Raw genomic sequence first — 15,212 nt, forward strand, 5'->3', positions numbered from 1 at the left:
TTTATATTACCCTTTCATGTTATGGTCTTTATTACACAAAAGATATACTCTAGAAAGTTTGCTTTTTTAATAGCATATGGTATTTTACTCCTAATATAAAGCCTTTAAAGACTGCTTTCCCTTATTAAGCTATATTTTACATTGAGGACATGACTGAAAAGTTAATGCCAGATGAAATTCTCCTTTAATTCAGGCCTTATTTAAACAGTGCATTTTTTAAAAAGCCAAATTGTTTTAAAAACAAGAATTTGAAAAAAAAATTCCTGCCAATTCATGTTGATGATGATCTTTGTGAACTATTATTGTAAACATTGACAGGTAGCCATGCTGCCTAGAACATACTTTGCAGAACTTTACATGATTGAATGATTTTAACCTTATTTTTAGGGACAGTTTTATGTAATATATATAAACAAGAGTCTATGTAATATTATTTTCAGGCAGGAATAAAGGTGGATTTTTTTAAATTTAGCTTAAAAAGAGTGTATTTTATGATCATAAAAAATGGCTGCATGCTAATCTTAGAGAATTTGTGAAATACAAAGAAATTGAAAGAAGGGTGGAAACTTAAATTCCCACTACCCAAATAAAATTACTGATTATATTTTGCTATGTTTACTTTTAGGTGCATTTAGAATAATATTTTTCTAATTTTAAAATTAGTATGGTTTTATTTTATAATTAGAAAAATATATAAAATATAAATAAATATATAAGTCAGCATTCATAATAATCTGCAGATTTTTAGTGATTTGTCTCCATGTGTTTCTGATTTATAGTCCTGTTTCTTTTATTTATATAATTTTAATCACATAGTCTATGAAATTTTATATTCTGATTTTAGGTAGCATGCTTATAGAAAAATATTATTTTTAATTACTAAATACTAATCCATTGTATGGATAAATCATAGTTAGCACATCTATTCCATTTAATTTGATATGTCATTTGTTTTCATTTTTTTATTGGAGTTTAAAAAATGTTATAATTAATATTTTTTTGTATAAAGTGTTCCCATAGTTTTTCGTGTTTTTTCCCTTTGGTCTCTTTTCTTCAAATACACTGCCAGAGTGAAATCATCAAGGCAGGAGTTACTAATATTTTTAAGATCTCCAACACAGATTTACAAAATGTTAACTTCTCCCAAATATAACGTGACTGTGGATAAAGTCTGTGAAAAACTAACATTTGAGAGAAATCCATTTCCAATAAGTGGTCACCTAGGTGATTCAAAGCACTTCCTGCCAAAGGCACCTAAAAAGCTGGACCTAAAAAATATACTAATACACTAAGCTGTTATATATGCTGAGCATATTATGACAGTACATATGCTGAGGTCCTCATAAAATAACAAGGGAGAGAATTAACCACTTCTTTATTAGGGGCATTTTCAATCATAGCAGACAGCTGAGAGGCAGCAGACAACAGGTGACAGAGCCCTGGACCTCCAGGAGCAGGGACCTTCTCTGATTGCTAGGGCTACACTGCCACCTTTGTACTGGGAACTTCTGCCAATGCCCAGGACACATCTGAAAGAAAACCTATCAGTCAGGAGACGCACTGAGTTCAAAAGATGAAAGTTAAATTTAAGTGATCACTAAAAGTAGAAACCCTCGTGGAAATCCCTTGCTCAGAGCAGGAACCTGAAGAAACTGCCTTCAGGAGGCAGGGTATGGACTAGACTCTGGCAGGCCATGTAGATAACACAAACAGTTCTTAAGTTTTGGTCTTGGTCATCTAGCACATACTTCTGCTTGGCAGAAGGAAACAAAAGTCATCTTCTAAAGAGTATAGAAACATCTTAGGACTCAAATTATTTCTGAAATTAATTGTTCTAAGAAACAATCTAAGATAAATAACACAAATAGCAGAATAAAAATGCACAAGCTAAAATCAATAGAACAATATTCAACAGAAGTTGGTTGAGAGGAAGTCTGGTTAGGGGAATTATTAGATGTAAATTGTAAAACAATGATTTACCATGTTCAGGAGAATAAAAATACAGGGATTTTTTTGGCTGTGCCACGTGGCATGTGGGCATGTGGGATCTCACTTCCCGACCAGGGACCAGGGATCGAAATAGCACCTCTTGCATAACCACTGGACCGCCAGGGAAGTCCCTAAATACATTTAAAATTTAGAGTAAAGAACTGGAAACTATAAAAAGCAATATAGCATATATGAATAAAAATCAACTAAAATTTTGGAATTGAAAAGTATAACTTAAACCAAGTACACAACATAACAATTTTAATAGCCAGTTACACACAGCTCAGCTAGAAAGAACAAGAAGAGACAAATACAGAATTAAAGATGAAGGGGTAAGAGAGGATACGCTGAAAAAGGTCTAATATCTTTTTAACTAAAATTTTAGAAAATAAAAGAAGGGCAGGGCTTCCCTGGTGGTGCAGTGGTTGGGAGTCCGCCTGCCGATGCAGGGGACACGGGTTTGTGCCCCAGTCTGGGAAGATCCCACATGCCATGGAGCGGCTGGGCCCGTAAGCCATGGCCGCTGAACCTGCGCCTCCAGAGCCTGTGCTCCGCAACGGGAGAGGCCACAACAGTGAGAGGCCTGCGTACGGCAAAAAAAAAAAAAAAAAAAAAAAAGAGCAAAAATGGGCCCCAGAGAAATTTTTCATGAGATAATGGTTGAGAATTTCCCATAATTGATGAAGGAAACAAAGCATAAAAGTATTGAGAGTACCCGAAGATTAAACCTCAAAGGAATGATTGAGTGACTACTGAACAACGTTAGAGGCCACAGAAGCATGAAGTGTCTTCAAGATGCTAAAGGGCAGAATTATTGAGCCTAATTTTCCACCATAGATAATATTTTTAAGAATAAAGGTAACATAAATGCATTTGCATCAAAGAGTAAGAATTTGCCTCCAGCAGACAAACCCAAAGGAAAATATAAGAACCTCAGGTAGGAAAAAAAAAAAAAAAATTCCATGTGGAATCTTGGAGATGAAACAAGAAAAAAAAAGCAAAGAGTTTGAATCTGGGAATAAATTTAAATTGCTGGTAGCAATTATAACATTATTGCAGGATATAATGTTAAGATGTATAAAATATTTTTTAAGCCAGTTAAAGGAATTAAAGCATGCTAAAGTGCGTGTGTAGTGCAGGAGGAGAGTAAATGTGCAGAAAAATATAAACAGTGCTTAAAAGGTAGGTTCCAGGCAGCACCTAAAATAACAAAGTGCATATTTAATGGAAATCATTTAGTTGGAGGTCCGCTGATTAAATCCTTTAGTCTGAGAACAAAACAGTAGGAATTTGATGATAAATTCAATGCAGGGTTCTACAGATAATGTTGGTTTTCAATAGGTAAAAGTGGCCTTAAATCAACACTTACTTGAATATTAGTTTATCATGAAAAAAAAAAGAAAGAGTTGCATGAGTCCATGGAAAAAGCCCAAAAAGATCTCTCTCCCCATTAAAATAAAGCCTCGTTTTTTACTATTACCAGAGGAGGCATAAATGCCAACTACATAGAGAGATTACCGAAAAAATGGAAAAGGAATGGAATCACAATTTGCTCATATCCCCATCATGTTTTGTGGAATTAAGAAATGTGGAAAGGAGAAAAAAATGAAGCTAACAGCAATTATCTCACAAGGACTTTAGACAGATCTTTGACCTGATTATTCATACATCAGAAAAACAGTGATGACATTTTAAGTGTCCACAAGAGTAATATTGTCTTATGTCAGAAGACTAATATTCTGTAAACAGAAGAAGAGGAAGCCTAACAGATTAAGTACCACATGAAGAGATCTAGTACTTCTGAACAATTTAAGAAAGTATAAAGAAGCACTAGGAATAGTTAAAGAGAATAAGAGAGTCTTCAAATTAGCTTTTTTAAAAATGTGTTTTTCTTATTAATTTACAAGAAAGAAACGTATACATTTCCATTAGGATAAGGTTGGGATCATAACAACTCTAAAGTGCTGACTATTTTATTTTTGTAAATGTGTAAAACACTTAAAATATCAGAACCAAATGCTGCATATTTTAACAAGTAAATGGAAAGCTGACTGTCAATAATTTATGATACTACACCACATAACAAGAAATGTATGATTTCATGTTCTTTAAATACATTTTCATAAATGTGAAATAGAGTGATTCTTATCTCTCTGGTAATAAATTTTGAATTCATTGAAATATTATTTTATTTAAATTTTAGTAAGGTAAAATCAGAAAGGATGAGGACTTTTTGGTCCAAAACTAGATAATTTTTAAGTTACAGATGTTAGCCACTAGACTTTAACTAAAGGAGCCTCTACTTACTGTTGTATCCTGAGAGTCTAGCTGGAGCACATAGCATGTACCTTTTATATACTCCTAGCATATATATGTGTTTGTCAAATAAACGAAAATGACTGAGTATGCATTAAAAAAAAAAAAACTTAAAAATCTCATTCATCAATAGTCCTTAACTTTATTTTTTTTGAAATTTGACAAAATCTATGGATTTGTTCCCTGGCAAAATGTAAATAAGCAATCTCTATTTGAAAATCTATACATTTTGGATATGATTTTAAGAGTATCGCCCATAATGAGATACCTCTGGGCTTCATGGAATCCATCTAATACTAAAAATCTTAGTGAAGCCACAAAAATATTTAGAATTCAAAAGTATTGGGTCTAGATGTTAATGTATTTAAAAAATTTAAATATAATACTAGTCTTTCTTTTTTGATATTTCTAATATATTAGACTGTAGCTCCTATTTGTTGGTATTTTTCCTTTATACTCCACACATATGCTGCCAAATGATTATGTATTGTGAATGCTTACCATGTGTTGTGCTATAAATGTATAATTTGAGCACATGTACAAATTTTATATAAAACGTTCATTCAAAATGACGGTGCCTCAGCTTATGTAGGGATTAGATTCTAAAGACAGAGAATAAAATAAAGAATAACACATGGTCACATAAACTGTAAATCCCTTAGACCACCCTTAAATCTCTAGGATGTTGGCCCTTAGAAGTTCAAAGTCAAGGAATTCGTCATTCAACAAAGATTTATTTAGCATTTACTTTGTGTCAGGTACAGTTAAAGATGCTAAAAACATAAAATGGCAAAAATCCCTACCCTCATGAAGCTTACATTTTAATGTGTGAGACAGGCAATAAATAAGATAAATACATTTTATGCATCTTATATAATGATATGTTAGAAAAAACAAAGCACTTTTGATTATCTGCTTTTCAGCTTTCCCTGTAACAGAGGAAAAGGCAACAAGGTAAATAAAGAAAACTGTTTATTTTCCTTCCTTCTCTCTATTTAGCTCATATTGTTAAGTCCAGGTCCTTTGCAATTATGGAACTACATACTGTTAGCTATAATAGATTTTTGAATTCTGGGTTTTGATAAAACTCAAACTACCTCAAATACTCTTACTGAATATATCTATTTCAATAAGAAATAGAGTGTAGGATCTTATAATCCATGAAAAGTATCTCTCTACGGTGATCTCTGGTAAGATATTTAATATCTCTGAGACTCAAATTTTATCCTCTGTAAGAATAATTGTAAAGTAGGTAGTTTCCAAAAAGCACAGGAAAAGCATAGCTCTATTTTCAGAGGAAATGCTACTTAGGTGTTATGATGGGTAATTCTGGGTATGAGTGAGCAGAATGAAGGTCTCAGACACTTGATACAAGAATGAACCACAGAAAATAAAGATGGCATAAGAATGTGAAAGGACATCAAATTCCAGTCGTTCCCATGTCAAAACTTGCCCAGCATTGGACTGGATAAGCTCCTGAAATTGCTAAATAAATGTGAGTATGAAAGATTAAAAGTATAACACCATTCCTCATCCTTGCTCACCTCGAAGAATAAGTGATCAGTTTAATCTTTCAGGTTGTTTTTAACTCTCCCACCCCCCATACTAAATTGGACCTTTGTTAAGATAGGTGGTATAGTGGAATTAACAGTGACAAGAGAACTTGGTGCTAAATAATGCTGTTTGTAAACTATCGGTTCATCTAACCCTGTCACTGAAATTAGATAATAAATCTGCATGGCAAACAGTTAACTCAGTCAAAGTTTATAAAGATTACAACGAAGAAACTACCTTAAGATCATGATCTTTCTCCAACTAAGCCATCACTAAACATTTTCTTGTGATAATTAAAATTGTTGCTTTTGTAGATGAACTTGATGTTCGAAATCTCCCACATTTTCTCTTTCAACTTTATACCAGCTAAAATGGTGTTGTAGTTAAGCAAAACAATGCAACTAAATTCGTTGTTGAAGAAAGAAAATGGGATAGAAGGTAAATATATTATTTTAAAGATTACATTAGCTTCTTCAAAGATTTTGTTTTGATTATAATGGATTTTTATTTGAAAAAAATAGTGTCTTGAATGATTCAAAATCCATCTAATCACTTTCTTTTTAGAATAAAAAAATTAAAAGGTACTTCTGCATAGAAAATACTAAGGGCTTAAAATATATTTTGGTATTAAAAGAAAAAGATTGAAATTAGCATTTAACTTTAAAAAATATTTGCTCACTATTCTGTTTTCCCTGTCAACAATGAAATATATTTTAGCTAAATGTTGTTTTCAGTTTGGGGAGAAAGTTGAAGAATGCTTTAATTTCCCACTAACTACAACATTAATCAGTGGTGAATTGTAATTATTTAGCCTGTAGAAAAAGTGAAAGTAGAATTAGATCTGACTACAAGTCAAATAAACTTTCTTTCTTATTGATTTAAACATTTTTAAGACAGCTATTCAATAAGATTTACTTAGCAAAATTTTGGTAGTGCTTGGTCAGTGTGTTGAATAATAACTGAAATCAGTTGCTGTGTCAAACTGTATCTCTTTCTGTGTTAACTTGTAAACATCAATATTCTTTAATAACAGAGTACAACATTAGTATTATTTTTTCAATATCAGTGCATAATTGCAATTAAGTTTTTTTGTGGATTTCAAGCTTGATATTAAAATAAATTCTTTACTTTCGAATGTTCATTTTGTTTAGAAACAATTTAAAATGATATAGATTCTCTTTACAGATTTCCTCATTACTATTGATGTCTCTAGCTAATTTTTAACATGTTAAAGATACAAATCCTGAATCTTATCAGTTTCAACTCCTATTTTGCATTTAAGAGCACTCTTTTGTTTGTAATACAGGGGAGAAAATTGAAGACCTAACCTTGTCTCAACAGAATGTCAGGAAATAAATAAAAATCCCATTTCAAAATGTGAAAATGTTAATAACATGCCAAGTCTATTTCTCAGTTTGGGAAAGTATGGTACTTCTAGGGCCTCATCCTTTACCTAATAATTATACTCAGTCGAGTCTCCTTATAGTCTTTTAACAGACATTGCTCACTGAGAAAGCAACACCTGAATTTGGCATTCTTTAGCTTCCCTTTCATCAGTGTCTAAATTATCCATACATTTTCTAAATTCTATGCTAACAGACCTCTGCAGTCAAATGCTAAATGTTATTAACCTCCAACAAATTGGATTCCTGATGAATCCATGTTCTTTTTAAAAATAGTGTAAGTCATCACAGTGCTCCAACTGGGGTTCCTCTAGTGGCTCTGTGAAAAGGCCCAGGATCCTTGGACTTCGCAATTGATGATTTTGATGCCATCTTTTGGTAGTTTATGAAATCATTAGTACAAACATTAACACAGTTTCTTTCTACTCAATAAATATTTATTTGGTAGGAGTTATAAGGCTGTTGTTGTGCTTGGATATAAAAAGGCAGGTGCTGTACAGTATTGCTTGATTTATTCAGTACATTTTGGTAGGAGTGGTTTTATAGAAGTAAATTTCACATTCCTATACTTTCCTGTAACTGGAGACACTGGGCATAATTTAACCTTTCTATAAATTGAGTTAATAATGAGACAGGAAATTTTAATATAGTCTGTTATTAATTTTTATTTTATTTTCAGATGTTTTTCCTACCCTCGTATATTAAAAAAAAAAAAAAATGTGTCCTTCTTCCATGGGGTCATAAACAGTTTTTAGAGTTAAGGCTAAATTGTTGCCACATCCAAGTTCATAGAAAAGACCTCTGCTCAGCGTTATGTTTTCCATAGTCTTTTGTGTATATTGGAAGCAAACTGTCTAAGAAAAGGTGGCAGCTCCAAGATTTGGACTAATAATAATAAAGACCAACCTCTGCAGTTTCTTACAAAGCAGCAAATTAGCCGTAAGCAGCCCTAAATGTTGGGTTCACTTCTGTGATTTTTGCCTGTTTGAGCTTCAGATGTCTAATTCCTTACTACTTTATTAGCTATTTAATGTTTGTCTGATCATCTTTCTATTTTGTCTTACCATTTTAGAGTTCCTAAGCAGAAGGGTTGGTCCAAATATCAAATTCCCCATTAGCAGAGTTGAAGTCCGCTTCTGCCATTAGTGAGCCTTCCTTTAAACGCCTCCCCACACTTACTTGCTCTGAGCTTTGATATTTGACCACCAACAAGACCCTCAATACATCCATTCTTGTCGTTTGTGTCATATAGTGTTGATAAAGAGAGCAGTCCTCTTCAGTTTCCAACCCTGTCGCCTTTTTCTTCCTCCTGTGTTATTTTCTACTTCTTTCATTGGCTACCTTCAGCCTTTCACATGTTGAACAGCACAGTATTACTGGTTAAAAGGTAATGCAATTGTTTTTACTACAAGGCCATTTGCAGGAGGAAGGAAAAGGAATGAGTAACCTTGGAAAAAGAAAGATGTTTGAATAGTAGGCTATCTCACAGAATTACAGCTGATACACATTTTTATTAATTTTTTTGAAATAAAGTTGATTTACAATGTTGTATTAGTTTCAGTTATATATATATATATGTGTGTGTGTGTGTGTGTGTGTGTAAATATATATAAAGACTTTCCATATGGACACACCCAAGAGGGAATTGATTGATGATCTGTAGGGAGAAATATAAGGGATCTCTACCCTAGGCATTAGTAATGGGTGTGATTAGGCATTGGATTCAGGAATTGTGGCTGTTAGGAAGAGGATCTGGAATGTCTGGCTCATAACGAATTTGCCCCCTTCTTCACATGGCCTTCTTCCTAATATGTCTCTATCTCCTGTCCTATTATAAGGGCACTACACATTGGATTTAGGGCCCATCCTAATGCAATACGACCGCATTTTAAATAATCCAATCTGCAAAGACCCTATTTCCAAATATAATCACATTCTGAGGTTCCAAATGGGTATAGATTTTGGGGGGACACTACTCAACCTACTACATTTATTTTATATATGTATTGTATACACAATATATTACACATATATATGTATACATAAATTGTTGCCATTTATATCAGTAGCTAAGTATGCATATTATTACATGTGCCATAGTGTCTTTGTTATTTTATTTTATTGTAATTCTCTGTCCTATATTCATATGCCTATATGTGTTATGCACTTTGCTAGACACTTTGAATATAACAAGGAATAAAACATAACTGTAAGGTCGGATCTTAACAAAGGGCACCGCGAAACAGAGGAAAGCTTCAAGTGAGCTTTATCAGGGAGCGCTCCCGGGCGAGGTTCACTGGTCCGAGAGAAAGGGGCCAGAGAAGTCGCGCCCGGGTGAGGGTTGGGCAAGATTTTACAGGGGAAGAAGGGAAAGGGGTGTGGTGAATCTGGGAGGGCGCAGGGTATTTCTTACTTGGTGGTCTTTTCGGGTATCCTGGGGGACCGTTAGTCCCACCCCTCGAAAGACGGGAAGGCTGGGCTGGGTTCAAAGTCCCCACGTCAGTTCCTGGAACTGGGTGGTCCGGAGAATTTCGGTCTGATGCAACCTGTGAATCTGATTGTGTTCCCCTGCCTCGGGCCAGTTGGCCTTACAATAATATACAAAAAAAATAGAACATGATGGGAGAGTCAAGCCTCTAAATATCCAGCAGTAAGTTGAGATTTTAATCGCTTTATTAGAAGTGATACAGCCCAAGTAAACATGATAGAAAATGACAGCTTTGAAATAACATGGTGAATTTTTAGAAGTGCAAACAGTTGTGCAAGGCAAGAGAATACAAGGAAAGTTTTGGTGAGAAGTGAAGCTAAGGAGGAATTCAAGAGACAAATCATACCATATCCTGTATAACTTAATAGGCAAACTGACCATAATTTTCTTGACATTAAGGAGTCGCTGAAGGGTTTTAAGCTTGATGAGGGAGATATGATAAAATGATTTAATTGGTGTTTCAAATTTTATCACTTGCTTTAACTTTTTATAAATCAAAGCTATTTACTAACCTTCAGGGAGAATATTTCTAATAGGGATGAAGAGTTTGCTGACCACTGCCCTCACCCCACAGCTAGCTATTCACTGGAGTAAATTTTGAAGATTTGATTGTTACATGGGGCTTTATAATTTAAATTACTTATTTGAAATTGTGTTTGTGATATTACGTGTCTGTGGACACTTTTAGGTGATGGGAGAAATCATGGGCTGTTCGGATTCTTTATTCACAGGTGTAGGAAATGTAACCGTCCCACTCTCCACCCCCAATATTATTGCTGTTAGATCCGCTTTAAAGTGAAACAGTAATACAATTTTTTCTGATCCCATATTTTGATAACGTTATGTTGAAAGTATCAATTACACACACAAACACACACTCTAATCTTTGATCCCTTTTTTTTTAACTGCTTTGCCCTTTCCTGTTGGCTATAGATGATAAGAGCACTTAAGGTCAGTCATCCAGGGGACATTGTCAACAGATACCACACAGAGGAAATGGAGAGCTGTAAGGCCTCAACCAAGAATTTATGTGACGATACTCAGAGAAACATAGAAAAGAGGAAAGACACAGGGTGTGAATTTTTTGATGTGGCTATAAGTCTGTAACAGGGAAGACCTAAATCGGACTCCATGTTCTATCTCTTTCTTTGACTTTAACCTTTGCTTTTTGTTGCTTTTGTTATTATAATCATACATAATGGCCTGCCTCAGGGAACCCTGCCCCTCTGCCTGAATATTAAAAACTAAAGTGCCTCTGTTCAGCTCACTGGGAGACAGCCTGACCCTGCCCATCTGTGGATGGCTGCAAGAAAGGAGAAATTAGCACATCCCCTTCACTGAGGCTGGCCATTCCAGGGGATGCTTGCAAAATTAATGGCCTTTTTACTTTACTTCCTCATTTCCTCCCCCTCTCTGTGCTATAAAAGAAAGCGGCATCCAAACCCCAATAAGATATTTTACCGGAGACAATAGCCTGCCATCTTCTCCGTCTGCTGGCTTTGCAAATAAAGTTGTATTCCTTGCCTCAGCACTTCGTCTCTGATTCATTGGCCTGTCGTGCGGTGAGCAGAGCGAGCTTGGACTCAGTAACAAGCCTATACTTGTTGATACCGAGAAAACATGATCTTGGAGAGTCATGGAGTTGTGAGAATACTACATGCACAGAGCTTCACAACCTTCTACAAGCTTATAGATTTCTAAACAATCTCACTGGCCAGGAATCCAGAGACGTACCTTCTTTTCTCTTTCAACTGGCTCCAAAGTAATAAATAATGTTAAGACTTTTCTGAAACCACTAGGAAATTATAACAAGCAATAACAATTTTACTACAGAAAATATACATTCAAATAACACTAAGCCATAAAGCATTTTGTTTGTAGATGATAGTTTTCTAAGAGACAATAGTCTTTGGCTAAGAGACTAAATATAGGCTCTTGAGAGAAAGTGGCTTTAGACTGAGGGATTGCAGGTAGGATAAATAGTCATATTAAAGCCTGAATCATTGTAGGAATCAGAGCATGACTGGGTGGAGAAACACAACAGTAGACTGGGTTCTAGAGAATAATAAAGACCAGGTTCATATTTTTCACAGAAATAGTCTTAGCACAGTAAGTTTTTCTTTTTCTGCCTTATCTTTGTGTGTTATAATAAGCATTTACACAACAGGATTCAGAACTGAAACTATTTTATCAGGATTGATGCAATAAAAATGAGTGGTTTACTGTCTAACCATGCTAATCCATGATTTTTGGATCTGTTATGAAATAAAATATTTTCTAGAAAATGAATGCTTTGAATTATATGAAAACTTAAAGATGAATAAGAAAGAATTGTTTTCCCACTGCTTTAGACAATCAAGCTTCTATTTAACATCTTCTGTGTTAAATACTGAATGTGGATATGTGAGCTGAAAGAAGTCCAATCAATATAGACCTTAGCATTTGAGTTGGAATGTTACCCTCAATGCCTAATTATGTAGACATTTCTTAAACAAACTATTTTTGTGTAACAGTCAGTGATATGTGTAAGCTCAAAATCTCAGAGTTTTCTAGTAGAAAAAATAAAAACAAAACATTATACATCATAGAACAGAATGTGAGCTCGGCTCACAGAAATTCTCTTGATATAATACTATATAAGGAATTTGATACATGTAGTTGGCCTCAGTTGTTTTTGCATATATGCATTTGTAATTCTTCTGATCATTCCTCCCGTATTGTCCTTAAAATTCCACCTCTAGAACATCTTGTAGTGTCATAAGATAAGAAAGTACTAAAAAAATAAGTCCCACAATGTTGGAGTTATGACGAAGGGACACAGGAGTCAGGTGAAAGAGCACACAAAGGCCACAGCTAGAGCAATCTGAGCAACAAGATAAATAATTTACTAATGGATTATAACCTAAAGTATAAAATATCCATGAATTTATATGATATAAATAAATGGTTTAATAAATAAACAAATATTTCATGCAGAAGAATAGCAAATAATTTATGTAGATACTGCCATCAAAGAGATAGAGCATAACTACCTACTCCTTAAGTCTGGATTGAATATAGTGACTTCCTTCTGAAGAACACAGTGTGGAATTGGGGGGAGAAAAGAGCAACTTTACAGTGGAGAAATCTGACAAACAGTACCTCAGCCAGGTGACAAAGGTGAACATCAATAGTGATGTTATATTGATAGTATATACTGTTGATGTGATGCATTGAAACGGCAATTTACCTTGTGGTCTTCCTCCCAATAACTCATATCCCCATTCTAATCATGAGAAAATATCAGATAAACCCCAGTTGAGAGATATTCTACAAAACAGCCTACCAGTACTCTGTCAGGGTGATTTAAAACAAGAAAAATCTGAAAAACTGTCTCAGTCAAGAGTAACCTAAGGAGACATGATGACTAAATATAATGCAGTATCTTGAATGGGATCCTGGCATGAACAAGGGACATTAAATAAAACTTAAGAATCTGAATAAAGTATGGGCTCTAGTTAATAATAATGTATCAATATTAGTTCATTAACTGTAACAAATCACCAAACTAATATAAGATGGCAATAATAGGGGAAACTGGGTACAGGGTATATGGGAACTCTCTTTACTATCTTTGCAGTTTTTCTGTAAATCTAAAAGTGTTCTAAAATAAAAAGTTTATTTTAAAAAAATCCACTTGTTCATTCTAAGATGATGCCGCTTTGGTAGAGCTGGCTCAGTGCCCAGCCCCAGTAGTGGAAATGTGAAGCAGGCCTGGCTCAGTTGAGCATTGCCTCCTACACAAAGAAACAGAGATTGTTTCACAGATGGACATATAATCCATATCATTTCAATCAGAGCAAATCCTGAAGTGTTTTCTGGTAGGACTAAAAAAAGATATTTTTTCCTCTTTTCTACCAGACTTTGAGCTGTGAGCATTGTAGGCCTAGAGACATCTTGCCATCACAAGAGCAAAACCTATTTTAGGACCAAATGAAAACATGAGCTGAGTTTTGCAGTGTGAGGTTAATTCTTAACCATGTTGTTTGTGCTCCTGGATCCAGTAATTTTTAAATAGCTGTAACTTGTTGTTTTATATATATATATAAATTCTAACTGATAACGATGTATTTGAGATAAAGTAGAGAGTTGTCAGGAAAGTACAGATCTTCCAGTAGTGTGCCCCTTGAGGGACACTTTGCATAGCTTAAACTATGGACCTAGTGGCAGAGTGACAGTGTGGTGTATTGAAGAGAGTTGTCTGATTTATTCCTCAACGTTCATATGAAATACAACTGTTCAACTTGTTGAAGAGATTATGTGTTTCCCTGTAATAACTGAGTTGATTGAAGATAATATGGTCCATGCATTAGTTTATCATTATTATTTTTAAATGACTATTTGACTGCTTATATGTGGGGAGTCTGCAGAAGTGAACAAAACAGACAGTATCTCTGGTTTCATTTTAGTAGAGGAAGAGGGACACTACACAAAAAACAACATACAAAGAAACAAAAACAGGTGTCTCTATTACTAGTGAAGTAGCTATAAGTACCATGGAGCAAATAATGGGGATAGAGAAGACTAGAAGAGGACGGAGGGAGGGTATTGCATAGATGGCTGGGGAAGGTATATTCCTGTTATAGGGGATGGTGCAAAGGCCTTGAGTGAGATATGACAGATGTGTTGGTTAATTGTATGTATCAACTTAGCTAGGTCATAGTGCCCAGATATTTGTTCAAATGTTATTCTGGATACACCTGTGAATCTGTTTTCTTGGATGAGATTAACATTTAAATCAGTGGGCAGATTCCCTCCATAATGTGAATGGGCCTTAGCCAATCAGTTGAAAGCCTTAAGAGAACAAAGAGTGACCTCCTTCAGCAAGAAGGAATTCTGCCAGCAGACTGACTTTGGACTTAAACTGCCGCCCTTCCCTGGGGCTCCAATCTGCTTGCTGGTCCACCCTGAAGATTTTGGACTTGCATCTCTACAACTGTATGAGCCAGTTCCTTAAAGTATCTCTCTCTTTCTCTTTCTCCTCCACCTCCATGTATATTTATGTGTAAATACATATGTGTATATGTGTGTGTGTGTATACGTGCACGCGCGCACACACACACACACACATCTGGGAGCATATATAATGGTTTGTTTTCCTGGAGAACCCTGACTAAAACAGCAGGATTTTTGGTGAATTCAAGAAATAGCAATGAGGCGAGCAAGAGTGACTGGGGCAGAGGGAGTGAGGGAAGAGAACAATAGAATATGATGTCATCATTGTTAGCTTTGACTCATAGTCCGGAGATTTTTATCTGTAGGATGGTGGGTGGATCATTAGGCAAATTGACAACCATTAAATCCACTTACAGTTTCCATTTCCTGAGTTCTATATTGTTTCTTCCTTTAGAATAGTTTTCATGCTTGATATTTTTATATGATAAAGTGCATGTATTATTTCTACATTTAAAACTTCACCAATT

This window comes from Delphinapterus leucas, chromosome 8 (genome assembly GCF_059928025.1).
Source record: "Delphinapterus leucas isolate spDelLeu-1000000601 "Yukka" chromosome 8, BTC_Dleu_Yukka2, whole genome shotgun sequence".
Taxonomy (NCBI): Eukaryota; Metazoa; Chordata; class Mammalia; order Artiodactyla; family Monodontidae; genus Delphinapterus; species Delphinapterus leucas.